The sequence below is a fragment of the Lytechinus variegatus genome, chromosome 18, assembly GCF_018143015.1.
Source record: "Lytechinus variegatus isolate NC3 chromosome 18, Lvar_3.0, whole genome shotgun sequence".
NCBI lineage: Eukaryota > Metazoa > Echinodermata > Echinoidea > Temnopleuroida > Toxopneustidae > Lytechinus > Lytechinus variegatus.
In genome coordinates, this window is record NC_054757.1 from 12,097,278 (window position 1) to 12,112,168 (window position 14,891).

The window sequence follows — 14,891 nt, forward strand, 5'->3', positions numbered from 1 at the left end:
AAACAGGGCCCAACCCTTATTGCATACAGCTATAGTAGCCCCGTGGTTGAAGGACCATTGGATCCGGTTATCAACTTGTGCAACAGCAGGGTATGCCTACATGTTTATTAAAAAAATGATGTGGGAAAGAGAAAAGTCTTAAAACTCTGGCGACATTTGCAATCTCATCTGTTTACTCCAAGAGAGACCCCAACAAAGTTGTGCTATCGTCACACCAACGGGACCGACTCGAGACCGATCAAAGCTATTACGTTATTTTCAATGACATACCATCGACCGAGTTGGACCTGGTTTCGAGGGTGTGACCGTGTCATCCATGGTCATCACGCATGGGGAATGCAACTCGGCTGTATATACCGCCGTGAAGACAGAAGTCTCTCGCGCACCAAAATGGACTCTACCATCTCCGGCGTAGGGTAAACAAAGAGTACCTCTTCTCTGCATTCGAGTTTGCCCATCCCCCATCCTCGCATCGCTGGCATCAGTTGACATAAGTTATTTCCCCGCCTTGTCTATCTTATCTGCGTGCATAATCAAACCAGCCCAGCACGACAGCCGTTTCCTTCGCCTGGGCCCCCAGCTTTACACTTGGATTACTTCAAATGCACCAGTTCACGGGGGTTAAGTGAAAACTCATGCGCCCGGGTAGGGAACTTTAAAAACCGCTATCCACCCGGGCGGGGGGAAAACGCTAACCGACCCCCGGCGATACGTCGATATCTACCGCTGACGAAACTTTTCAAAGTCGGACAAGTTTCGGGATATTTCCCCCATCGGGTTTTACAAGTGGAAAGTAACCATCGGATTTGACTGACGCCATTTTGGATTGTCTATTGCTTGTGAGGGAGGCTTACATAGGAGTAACGCATTGAACATGGTTAACATGGAGGAGATAGTGAGAGTTCGGATGACGGGAGGTCCACCCTGGGGCTTTCGGCTGCTTGGTGGTATAGAACAAGGTCTACCAGTAACCGTATCTAAGGTAAGAAAATACCAACATGATTATCATAATCGAAAACATCTTTTTAATATTCACTGCCAATAAGGGACCCAATCCCTTTACTGAAACTTACTTGTCTGGAGCTCTTTAATTTTCGTTCATTCATCATTTGTTTTTGCTTGGCAATTTTGTTCATCATTTAACGTAGCTAATTGAAAGAGTCTGTTGATAAATGTCTTCCTTGATTTGAGCACAATATGTGCATGATAAAACTATATGAATGAGTCGGGACTTATATATATATATATATATATATATATATATATATATATATATATATATATAATTATATACATATATTAAGAAAATACTTCGGTTAATGATAGAATAGTACTATATATCTTTCGCTTTTATGACTATCCCTTCATATTGTTGATCAAATGGACTTAGCAAATTTAGCCTTCAGAAAGTAATATAATGTATTATTTTGTAATGTACTACTAACTTTTTTTCTGAAAAATATATAGCGCCATTTTGAAGAAAGTTATGTTTATTTCTATTAAGCGAAACGCGCATTCTGGAGCGCGAAGCGTGGTCGCAAATCTACTTTTAATATCGTCGCTTTGGTCGATTAACGTATCGATAGCTTACAACAATGCGATGATCGTCGACGGAGAAAAACACCAGCAAGTAATCGAAATCACAGATGAGCTTTCATTCTATATCAGTCGGCAATCAATAACGTTCAAGTTATTTTTTCTCTCTCTTTGATGTTTCTTTGTTGTGGTGAGATGAAACAAATAAACTGTTGATCTCTAATTTCATTCTGGCCAATACAACTTTTCTTAATACAATTCTTTGCTTAAAAAAAAAAACAAGTGCACACCTAGTTACCATTAATGCATATAGCATTTCCATTTATTTTCAAGCAGGATAAAATAGCATTGTAGATTAAATGCCTTGCTCACAGGCATATCTGTATGCCGCGGCCGGGGATCGAACCCCGGACTTTTTCATGTATAGCCAGGCGCCTTAGACCACTCGGCCACGGCACCTCCTTTATTAATTCGATTATTTATTCATTTACATAATTTATTCGACAATGTTCGAGGTAACAAATCCCTCAAATCAGATTTGACATGCCTCATTCTTTACTATTTCCATCGATTTTAATCATTAGTCGCTTCAACACCATTCTTGTATATCATAAATTGTGTTTGATAGACCTATATTGATAATTTAACGGGTTGATTTCATTAATCTGCATCCCATTATTCATTTTCATGATACAGAATAAAAACAACTTTTGTCTTGTCTTGAAAATAAACAAAAAATACACAGTTTAACAACCGGATTGTTTTGTTGATGTAGGCTGATCATCGTCTTAAAGGACAAGTCCACCCTAACAAAAACTTGATTTGAATTAAAAGACAACAATTCAACAAGTATAACGCTGAAAATTTCATCAAATTCGGATGTAAAATAAGAAAGTTATGGCATTTTAAAGTTTCGCTTTATTTCACAAAACAGTTATATGCATATCTCGGTGGGTATGCAAATGAGGAACTGATGACATCACTCACTATTTCATTTGTATTTTATTATGTGAAATATGAAATATCTTTATTTTCTCGTCATTGTCATGCGAAATGAAGTTTCATTCCTCCCTGAACACGTGGAAGTCCATTATTTTAACATTTTGTGCTTCAGGCAAGGACATCCTAATCGTCAAATTCGTAAAAATTGAAATATTGTATAATTCAAACAATAAACAAACAAAAGAAAAAGTGAGTGAGTGACATCATCGACTCATTCATTTGGGTGTAACTGGCTCGTTCATATAACTATTTTGTTAAAAAAAGGCGAAATTTTGAAATATCATAACTTTCTTGTTTTACATCCGATTTTGATGAAATTTTCACCATTGTGCTTGTATGATTTTTCTCTATTAATTCAAATCGACATTTTTCTGAGGTGGACTTGATCTTTAAACAAAACCTACCATTTCCAAAAATACAACTTAATGATTGATAAGGTGGAAAAAAAACCCAAAACGTTCATCGGAACAGAGACGAGAATTTTGGAGGGTTACGTTTACTGCTCTGCATCGTATACATGATATAGCAAGCTGGCAACAATATATCTGCTCGATTCTCGAATCACTTGGTCGTAAACTTGTATGGCCTTGGCTGCTTTTGGCATCATGCTGCTTCAGACAATGTACACATACCATAAAATATTGTCTGCTAACTTCAGCGCGCTCAAGTGTTAATGACAAAATTCCTACATGTAGGCCATAATACTGATTTTGTCAGTCAATGCAGTTGACAAAGTTCACTTATTTGGAGGGGTTACTTATTCAAAATATTGATATTGAATCGTTTTTGTTTGTTTGTTTGCTGTTGGTGTTTGTTGATTTTACTCATCATTTGGGTAAAATGCTCATGAAAGAAATTTAACTCGATATTTCAGAACGTGTTAATAACGAAGACAACAAATCAACGCGTAAGATCATGACAACATTGATCCCTTTTCAAATTGTATTTTACTTTTATTTTATGTTTATCCATTTTCATCATTTTTTTTTCAAAACATCTGAAGAGAATTTAACATGACATATGTTATGATTATTACATACTGTTATTTTAGGGAACTTGCCTTGTAACAAGCTTTGCTTTTTTGCATGTTCCCCCATATCCAATTTTGTTCATTATTATTATATGCTTTATCGTTCAGTAACATCAATTGTGTAATTTGTGTAATATCATGGATATGGAAATAAAATGAAATGAAATGAAAATATCGTTTCAAACACATCTAAACATAGTTTTTAATTTTCCATATTTTTTCTGAATTACACAAAGTTATTTGACCAATATATTTTTGGTCCTTTTAAACCATGTTCGCATTTTCTGTCTTACCCACTGTGCTTTTAAAACTAACTCCCCCTAAATATACATTCATTAAACATGTTAAAGATATCTAAAACACTAACTCTGTCACTGTGAATCTACGTTTTCTTTGTTTTAAGACTTTGTTTCATATCAAATAACGTTGTTTTTATCTTGATCACATTGTCTTTTATTCATGCCCAAATTTAACCCCCAGAATCGCACCATCCTACCCAAGAAATGAAACCTGTTTCTAAATAAGCTATTTGCCAGTTTTGCCACTGTTTTCTTTCATATTATTCGATTTAAATACAAACTTATTTTTCTTTCGATTGACATTTCATTCATTTTTTTTTTTCATTTTAAGTATACGCATCAAATATGTTACAAAACAATGACTAGAAATACAACATTTGAATTATGTGAATAAAAGTAGGTGTCAAACTTTACTACATCCCCGCGTTAAACTTTGTTATATTTCTGCTTTTCCATCTTAACTTCCATTATACGTCGTTTGCACTGTCGTGCGATCCTTTACAAAAGCCACGATTGGCCTCTCATAATTGATCGCGAACATTTTGGAACCATTCAATTTTTTCTACAATCATAACGATTACCACGACTGATCTAATATGATCTGATACGATTTGATAAGATCATTACGATTTCTCCACGATTAAGTACGCCGTTGAATCGTAGCGCTAATCCTGACAGTTGGGACAGGGTATTATATCATTTAGTACCTGACACATCGTATTTTTCTTGTCATGCTGGTGGAAGTGTTTCGCAGCTAGCTGGAGCGATAGCCGAAATCTATTTAAAGCAGTGATCTTTAACAGTAGAGCGGTTCACCTTTAAAGGAAGGTGAAGGCGACAGTCACACCAACAAATCAGCCTTTGACCGATTAAAGCTATTACTAGTGGAATATCGTTGGTCAATTTGTAGTTGAATTCGTTGGTCTGACAGCAGTATGAGGGACTCGTTAAAGGGGTACTCTAGGCTGAAAATAATATGGTTGTAACAGATAAACAATGATAAGACAAATAAACAAAACACTGAATTTTGATCAAAATCGGACAAGGAATAACAAAACTATATGGCATTTTGTAGATTTGCATTATTCCAGTGAAACAGTTGTAGGCATCTCTTCATGAATATGAGCAAACTAATGATTGCCCCGCTTGTTTTTTATACTTTATTATATGAAATCAGGTTTATTAAAATATTTCCCTCCAAGAATGAAAAAAAATGATTAACTGATTTAGTGCATTAGATATTTTTTCATTATAAGGGAGTCATATCATTCACGCAAGGATGAAAAAACAAAACAATCGTGATTTTATGTTATAATATTGAGAAAAGTATACTGTGGATATGGTATTATCAGCCCACCTAATGAATATTCGTGAAGACGTGCGTGTAACTGTTTTCACAACAGTTCGCTAAATTTTAAAAATAAAAACTTTATTTGTTATCAGATTTTAATGGAACTTTTAGCATTTCGCTCTGTGAATTTCGCTCTAATATAATGAATAACTTGTTTTGAGGGTTCCAAGATTTACAAGCACAGCTTCACAGTGGACCTCTCCATTTCCAGCATGTTATTTTCAGCCACAAATATTCCATAATCCATATTAAGTTTCAAATGTATAATTTAGATGAATATATATATATATATATATATATTGTGTTACATGTTTCTTTATTACATTTCAATTGTTATAACTGTATTTATGATAGATTTTGTCTATATACTGTTTTGTTGGAAATGAGAAAAAATAAAACTGAATTTTACTACATCTATTTAGAAATAGATACTGTCAGCCCGGTGTTCGATTGGGAGTCCAGTGGGTTTATCATCATGATCTTTGCGTAATACGAAACATGCGACTGTGTTCCGAGGTGTTGCCTTTGGTAAATAACAGAAATGATAGGGGCAATGGCGGACATCATAGTGGGGCAGGGCTGTCACGTGGAAAGATGTAAGGCATGATAGGAATGGGTAGCTTTAACTGTTACCATGGTTACATAATCGTTATTTACTCCTTTCCCTTCCCTCCTCCCAATTATTATTATCACTATTATTATTATTTAGTGCTTATACTCTAAAAAATCGAAGATTTAAAAATATACAGATCGGCTGTGAACAGTGACCACCAAATGAATATTAGATTTAGTTTTAAACCTTGTAGATTTAAATATAAATCTAAAAGATATGAATTTAAATCTTTTGAGATTTGAAAGTTAATCATAAAGTTTTCAAATAAATCCAACATTCGGCTGGTCACTATCTACAGCCGATCTCGATATAATATTTAATTTTTAGAGTGTAACAGACATGACAGATAAAATAAAAAAAGTACTTTTTAACATAATTTGACGTAGACTCAAAGTCATAACTTTATGATTATTCTGAAATTTCCCATCGCTCCAAGTTGACGAAACTATACAACTTATCCGGCGCTGTTTTTTACGCAACCGATTCGTTAGCTCACATTGTTAATACGATAATTACCATTCGATAACCCATTCTTTAGTCAATTGCTCTATGGGTTTTTGTATACACAGTCTACGTGAACACTCCAGAAATGTTTATCTTCGATTACACGAAACGTGTTGTTTATTCTCAAACCTATTTACAGATGATACCAACTCAAACACCGGATTATTTGTTTAACACCGAGTATCGTTCCGTATAGTCACTGCAGCCATCCGTGTTTGCAGTGATGGTATTTCAATCAGTGCAGTCAGATTACGTCATCAAATACGAAAGTCAGCTTGTGAGCAATTCCTTCTCCCGGGACTAATTCTAGTCGATCCTAGAAAATTTTCATACTCAGACTGGGAAAAAATGAAAGAGAGTCACTATGGAGAAAAAAGGTATTGTTGTAATAAAATGTTTTAAATCATATTCCTATATTTAACACATCACTGCAATTTGTTCCGCTATTAAACAGAAAGTCAAACGTTGGTGCATACATGTACATGCTCGGGCAAGCTTACATTGTCATTTGATATGTCAAATCAACCTTCACTTCCAGACATGGAAAGGGGGGGGGGAGGGGTTGGGTCAGCTACATCGCTGCACACAAAGGCGACCAGAAAAAAACGCGAAAAAGGTAGCCTTTATCTGTGTAATACACCTGTGGCGTGTCTAGGGAGTCAACCCCCCACCGAGGGAAAGAGAGTTAACAAAAAGATTGAATAGGGTTTTAATTGGCATATAAATCAATTGGATCTTTCGAAAAATATGTGTTACGGGTGTACGGCGACATGCCCCCCCCCCCCTAGATAAGTAAAGTCACATCCGATGTTATTTGGCAAATTTGTTGCTGTCATTGTTGTTGGAAACATTATGTGAATTCTCATCATTATATGCCTGTACCATTCATGTCCGGCCACTTAAGCATGCAGAAAGAAAAACACACATGACTATATAGGCCTCATAGCCTATACCACAGTACGTGGGTGCTTACAACGATGACATGAAATCTTCATGTTGCTCTGTCCCCTCGCGGATACCATAGAGTGTAACCGCTCTGGTATGTCATTGGCAAACTGTACTGCCATTGTCACACCGATGTTATCGCCACCCAACCGATCAAAGCTATTACGTTATTACCAATGGCAGACCATCGATCGGTTTGGAGTCAGTTTCGATGGTGTGACTGAGACAAACGGTCGGGTATACGTTCTTTAACTCTCTCTCTCTCTCTTTCTTTCTATTTTCTCTTGCTTTCTCCTCCTCGCGACCTCCAAGGAATGTGCTACAACTCCAATTTCATCACCACATGGGTGTATTGAAAGGGTGTTTGGGAGAAGGGTTCAGAGGGAAACTGCAATGAATCAAACGACTCTCCCAACCTTGAACAAGTTTGGCGTGTTTGGGCTTAGATTGTTCGAAATCATGTACTTTTGAATGAATAAGCTGGTAGTGAATCATTGTCAAATAGGCAACCCTTCTCCTATCGATTTTGACTGATGGCATGGATTTGAACTTTAATGTAAAACTTTATTTTAAAGAAACAGGCCTATATTTTTGAAAAAGTAAATGTGACTTTCCTTCATTAACAGATTCATCCCCCTTTCTAAATAATTTGCAAAGTTAAAATTAGTCGCTGTAAGGAATAAACAGTTCATAACCACATCATATATCATCATATATTTTGTATACCAAAGTATACAAAATACATCCAAAATCCAACATCTCGTAAACAAAAATGGGGGGAAAAGGAAACTCTTTAGATGAGGAGCTCGAAAATGATGCGGATCGTCGTCAGCTGATCGCCATACTTTGTACATCTTTTAATCATCTCTGATAGTCGGGTATAATGTGAGATCAAGAGCTCTATAGCTCAACTTGTTTAATACTGGTGTAATACTAGCTGACAAAATACTTGGACTTAATTGAACTAGCCCGTGACACGCACCCAGCAGGCATTCCAAAGCAATTATCAAACCCACACTGCTGCACCTGCAATAAGGTAGCAAGATACAAAGGTAACATTTTCTGCATGTTCTTAGAAGAGTAAAATATGGGACCATTTTTGCCAGGTAGGTCGATGTCAACCCGATAGAGCTGTTTTCATGTACGAACTTGACTCTACGATTAATAAAAATGTGTAGAATCGCTTTTCAAAGTAACTTGTATTTACGGCCTTTTCGCACGTGAATCTTGAATCATCATTGTAATGATGATTGCTATTGTAATCATGACTGTGATTAGTGTTCGTGATTCTAATCATGTTCAAGTTAGAAAGTTGGTTTCACACGTGCTAAATTATTCGCCATATTTCACTTAAATCATTCAAATTACGTTTTTTTTACCGTGTGAAAGGGCGGTAAGTTGAACTTGAAGCATATTTATGGTCCCTTTTTGCAATTTTAAGGCACCTCACTGTCGGCCCACGCAGAGCCAGCGAGGGGAGCAGTAGCAAAGACCAGACAAATTTGACCTTTCTTTGTTGACAACAACATACGAAACAAGCCATATAACGGGACTGCATAGATTAAGTAAATAACTACACAACCAGATTGTGTGTTTTAAAGATCACACGATAGGCGAAAATGATGCATGAAGGACTTGTCCATGTCATGTTAATTTTCTCTTCAAAGACCGAAGTCGTGTTTCATCTTAGATCCTGAAGTGATTTAAAAGACTAGTTGCTTAACTGCCATGCCTTAACACACACACGCCGAAGTAGTCAATCCAGATTGGATCTCGAATGCACTAGAACATGGTCATGATGACCTCTATTGATTTTTTTTTCGAATACATCTCAAATGTTTATATAAAATTTTTAATTAATCCAAAAGGTATTGAATTTTGTGACACTGGGATTAGCATGTTAAAACAAAATACACAAAAATATGTAACAATGGCCAGACATCAGCTACATATGACGTGACACCAACAACGGTTTGAAATTAAAAGTTCAGTTACACGCAAGTCAATTTTCGGTCACTGTATTAACGCGCCCCGAGATTTTTAAACTAGTAACAGAATGAATTCCAAGCCTAATCTCTTATAGTATACAGTCATATACGTCCCTCTCTTACAGGCTACTTTACAATGTTCATCTAGTGCTATATTTGTCTTCAGAGACGAACGGACGTCAACGACGACAACTTCCAAAGTTCAAGATTGACTTGTCTTAGGTATCTGTATCTGTCCGTTGACGCACAATCACCAGCATCTGGCTGTCGCTTACGTTTGGGTTTAGGGTGCAAGCGCTAAACACAGTTAATTTTGGTAGTGTTCTTTTGAGACAAGGGTGTTAACGTCCAAACGTTCAAGTTTGAGTTTGAATACTCCTACGTCTTTAGAATTTCTGACATCCTCACCAAGAATGTTTCATTCTGGGATGGTCTTGGGGTACAGGGGGTGTCCCCCGGTCCTGTCCCACCCCACTCCCGATCACCGCCCTTGACTGTTTGAAACACACAGTGGATCCATAAGAGTCAAATCTAAATACTTATACTTGAGTAGATAATGTAGAATCTATCTAAAGTATGTTGTAAACACTGCATTTTTTTTTACTTCGGACACTCGAGATCAGAACCTGCCATCAAATAAGTGAGAGCTATTACTTTTATTACTATTGATCAGACACAAAGTGAAAACTCACAATGCATGGGCATGAGAACTATGTCAAATTGTATCTAAAGTAGATTGTAAAACACTGCAATTTCTTTTAATTTTTTGGATTTCGAGAAAGAAGTGCCATCGAATATCGAAAAGTAAGAACTATTATTTATGGAATGGATCCACCGTGTCGGTGTTAGATCATTGGAGTTGGATTCAACAAAACTACCCACAACAACCTGGCGGTTTATTCCGAAGCAAAAATAAAGGGACTTTTGACCCTTGACCTTGACTTAATAAACTTTTCGCGTGGGGAGATGGTATGTACATGAATATATGTATCACATTCTTGAATCGATCTCGTTGGACGAACAACATTTTGTCTAGGGATGTTACATACTCCGCCGGGAGTAGAGAATGTCTATTGAATTGGCATGTGCGAAACCAATGAATATCATGCGCCATAATGATTGCTCTTACATTTATGCTGCTTTGCCACCAAAGCAAGCGAAATAGTAATTTGTTCTTTATGATATTAAACTGTAAGTTCGTTTTCTTTTTTTTTTGTACATGTGTATTTTTTTTTTACAAAAAGTAGTAAAAATTCACTGTGATATTGAATCATTGTTACATGAAGAGCAGATTGGTGTTGATGGGCTGCAGAGATGCTTTTCTGCTTCTAACCAGCACGTACTCTCGAGCTTCAAGTTACTATCACTAAGTGATGTTAGGAAAATTGTTATGAACCTCAGCAAAAAATCATGTTCCCTCGATCCAATGCCAACAAGATTGGTTGTTGAGTGTCTAGATACATTACTACATGTGCTTACGAAAATCATAAATCTCTCATTACATGATGCCAAGTGTTATTCGGGTTGGAAGCTAGCGTTAGTTAGGCCTGTGCCAAAGAAACCTAATTCAGAAGTAAACTTCAATAACTTCAGGCCAATAAGTAACCTTCAATATGTGTCAAAGTTGGTTGAAGGGGCAGTCACTGCTCAAATTCAGGAACATCTCGATCGTAACAACCTCTTCCCCTTAACACAGTCAGCTTACAGGAAGTTTCACAGTACAGAAACAGCCCTACTAAAAGTCAAGAATGATTTACTAATGGCTATGAACCAACAGAAAGTTACCTTTTTAGTACTATTAGACCTTAGTGCTGCGTTCGACACTATTGACCATAGTATACTTGCTGAAATATTGGAAACTGATTTTGGGATAACAGACTCTGCTTTGTCTTGGTTGCAGTCTTACCTTTCCGATAGGCAGCAACAAATATCAATTGGTGACATTACCTCAAAGAAATTTGATGTTAGATGGGGCATTCCCCAAGGGTCCAGGCTCGGACCTCTCCTTTTTTCCCTTTATTCTAGTAGGCTTTTTTCGGTTATCAAAGCATACTCTGAAAAAAATATCTTGTCACTGTTATGCAGATGACACTCAATTATACATTTCCTTCAGCCCAAGTCAGGGAACAAGAACAGTCCTGTGTTTTGTCTCTTGAACACTGTCTACAGGAACTTCGTAGATGGATGTTGAGCAGTAAGTTGAAACTCAATGATAGCAAAACTGAGTTTCTTATTATTGGAACACCTAGACAAGTGTCTAAACTAAATATAGATTGCATAACAGTTGGAAATACTGTAGTAAAGCAGACCATGGTTGCAAAAAACCTTGGTGTCTGGTTTGACTCGCAGCTAAACATGGAAACCCACATATCCAAAACATGCAAAACTGCCTTTTATCATCTCTACAACTTACGTCATATCCGAAAATATTTAAGCAGCACATGTATTGATACACTGGTCCATGCATTTGTAACAAGCAAGTTGGATTATTGTAATGGACTACTTTTTGGCTTACCAGATTCTCAGATAAACAAATTACAGCGTGTTCAAAATGCATGTGCCAGACTCATTTGTAATTCGCCCAAATTTTCCCATGTAAGGCCCCTACTCATCCATCTACATTGGCTTCCAGTACGTCAGCGAATCAAATTCAAAATAATGCTCCTAACATATAAGATACTACATGACATGGCCCCCACCTATCTCAGTGAACTCCTTAAATTAAAATCACCCACTCAGTCTTACAGGCTTCGTAGTTCCCATGACACAATGCTCCTCAGTCTCCCAACATGTAAAACAAAGATCACACTAGGTGACCGTGCCTTTATCAGTGCTGCACCCAAACTCTGGAATAGTCTCCCTTCCTCAATAAGAAATGCATCCTCTGTCAACTTATTTAAAACCAAACTGAAATCCCACCTCTTTCAAGATAGTTTTTAATAAGAAGTCACTTTTTCATGTTTTTGATTATGTATTTTGTAGAAATAATTAATCTTTACTTATTTTTCTTCGATTAATTTAGTGAACTAAATTTTTGCGTATCCTGTTAATAATTGTTTTTCTGCTTATCTGTTATGTATTGTAATGCGCAGTTGAGTATATCCAAATAGAAATTGCGCAATATAAATTTACAATTATTATTATTATCAAAGAATGTGATTAGTGTATAAGTCACCAGGTGGATATTTCATAAAGCTGTTCGTAAAGTACGAATGACTTTACGCACGACTGGTGATCCTTTCTTGTGCTGTGTGATGTCCTATGTAATTGATTTAGGACCTAAGAACATGTTCCAGTCGTGCGAAAAGTTTGGCGTAACTTTACGAACAGCTTTATGCAACACCCACCAGGGACCCGCGACACAGAGGTAAGCGATTAAATCGCTGAATTAAATGGCCTATCAGGAGGCCGGTTCATGAAGCTGTTCGTAAGTTAAGAGCGACTTTAAGAACGACTGGTGAACCCTTCTTACGCGCTAAACCATCGCCAATTCAATATACCATTTACCACAAGAAAGGGTCACCAGACGTTTTTAACTTACGAACAGCTTTATGAAACACCCTGCCGGACTCTCATTGCATGGGCATTTCGTTCAGTAGACTGACCCTTCAATATTCCTTAGTTTCTGACACAGAGAGATAGGGTACAGGTGCTGCATTACGCTCCACTCACATCGGAGAAATCAACACCAAACCGATTAAAGCTTATACGTTCAATGACATACCATCGGTCGGTTTCGTTGGTTGAATGAGCTTCTAAGCTCCTTGGTTGGTTTGACTGTATTTTAAGAAACCGCGGACATCGTGCACAGCGCCATAGACCCTTCATATAAAATATTGGTTGCGTCTTAAAAAGCACCTTGTCGTTGATATGCTCTAACAACTTTGCTCCGAGTCAATCAGATGCAAGGATTTCATGAGCTTATAACAAATAGTCATTGAAAACCTCTGACTATGGGTTTCATGAAACGCTTCCTCAGTAATCTAAGTAAGATAGGAAGTCACTTTGTAGGACGATGGCGACTATGTAGATGGAGAACAGGGGAATGAAACTGACAAATATAGTTTCGGAACAAATTAAGATTAAAGGTGACCGCACACGTTACGATTGGTCTGCGACCCGATTTCAGAATAAAATGTTGTAGAATTTGATGCTAATATTGAGACTTGGAATGTCTTACTGTGAAAGGTTCGAAATCGTCGTACGAATACTTATGAACAAATCTGTGACGATGCTATTCTTAGAATAAAAGCGAATGATTAATATCTAGTCGTAATGACGTCATAGCAGTAGTACGATTGGCTACGATTTCAAAGTAATTTGGCCTTTACTACAAAATGAAGGTTTGCAATCTTTCAGAATGGTTATATTAGTATTCTTTCAATTGATTTCAACCTCAAATAAAATGACATGTTCCATTCACATTTTCAGAAAATGAGCAAAATGCACTTTGTTCCAAAAAATCGGATCGCGAACGGTCGTATGGTGTGCGGTGGCCTTAAGACGACTCGAATGATGTGAAAGGAAAGAAGGAGAAGTGGAGAAGGAAAGAGATAATACCAGTGACTACCACTGACACACTCCAGTGGTTATAATGGGGTTTGAAAATAAGAGCTAATAGGAAAGCATTCATTACATCATTCTACTGACGTAGGGCGATATGATGTTCTATTATGACGTCACGGGGTCTCTCATCGTCGCCTATTTTTTTTATCGAGGTCACGTCACACCTGTGCCAGGTTGCTACACTGATAATGACTTGCACATTTCTCCTCCATGACGTCATTCTTTTAAATGATTTAGCAAAGACCCATTCGCTGAGAGAAAGAGTATATAATGCACTTCTAGGTCTCTTCTTAAAATAGGGTAAATCGGGCGTTATCAAGTATATTTAAGAATTTTGTTGACTTAATAAAAAAAATCCGTTGGCCTTACAGAGTTTTTAATGAAATCGCTGTTTACTATCTGCTCTAATTCATCTTCAACCAATATGTTTGAAAACATTAAAGTAACTTTAAAAAAAATCTTCTAAGGAGTTCAAACATATTAATTTCAGTTTAAATGGGCCAATTTCAATTCAATTCACATATCAATTTCAGTTTAAATAGGCCAATTTTTCAATTCATATCAATTCAACACTTATTAAAAGCATTAATACCATTTCAAAAATTTAGCAACAGAATGGAGGTAGCAACTCTCTAAGCAGTACTAGTGCTTGTGACGAGTTCACCGTGACATAATTATAGACAATAAAGACTTAACAACAAAAAACTTATCCATAAAAAGCAATAAAGGGCAACTCTATATAGGCCTATATTATATCAAATGAAACTGTAAATAAATCATCAAACATATCAACCCACAACTGTAACTAAGCAAATCTCCCAATTCAGGGTCCGGATGTAAGTTTTTTCTTAAGTTTTGTCTTAAAGCAATACGAAGATGTTGCATTTCTGATGTCTTTAGATAAATTGTTCCACTTTTTCGGACCTATAAAGCGAATATTATGGTGATAAGAAAACGTCCTTAGTTTGTCTTGGCAAATGAATAAATAAAGAGGAGCGTGTATAGTATTGTAATTTCGTGTTGTAATACCTTGGGAAATAGTTTTGAAAGGGAAATC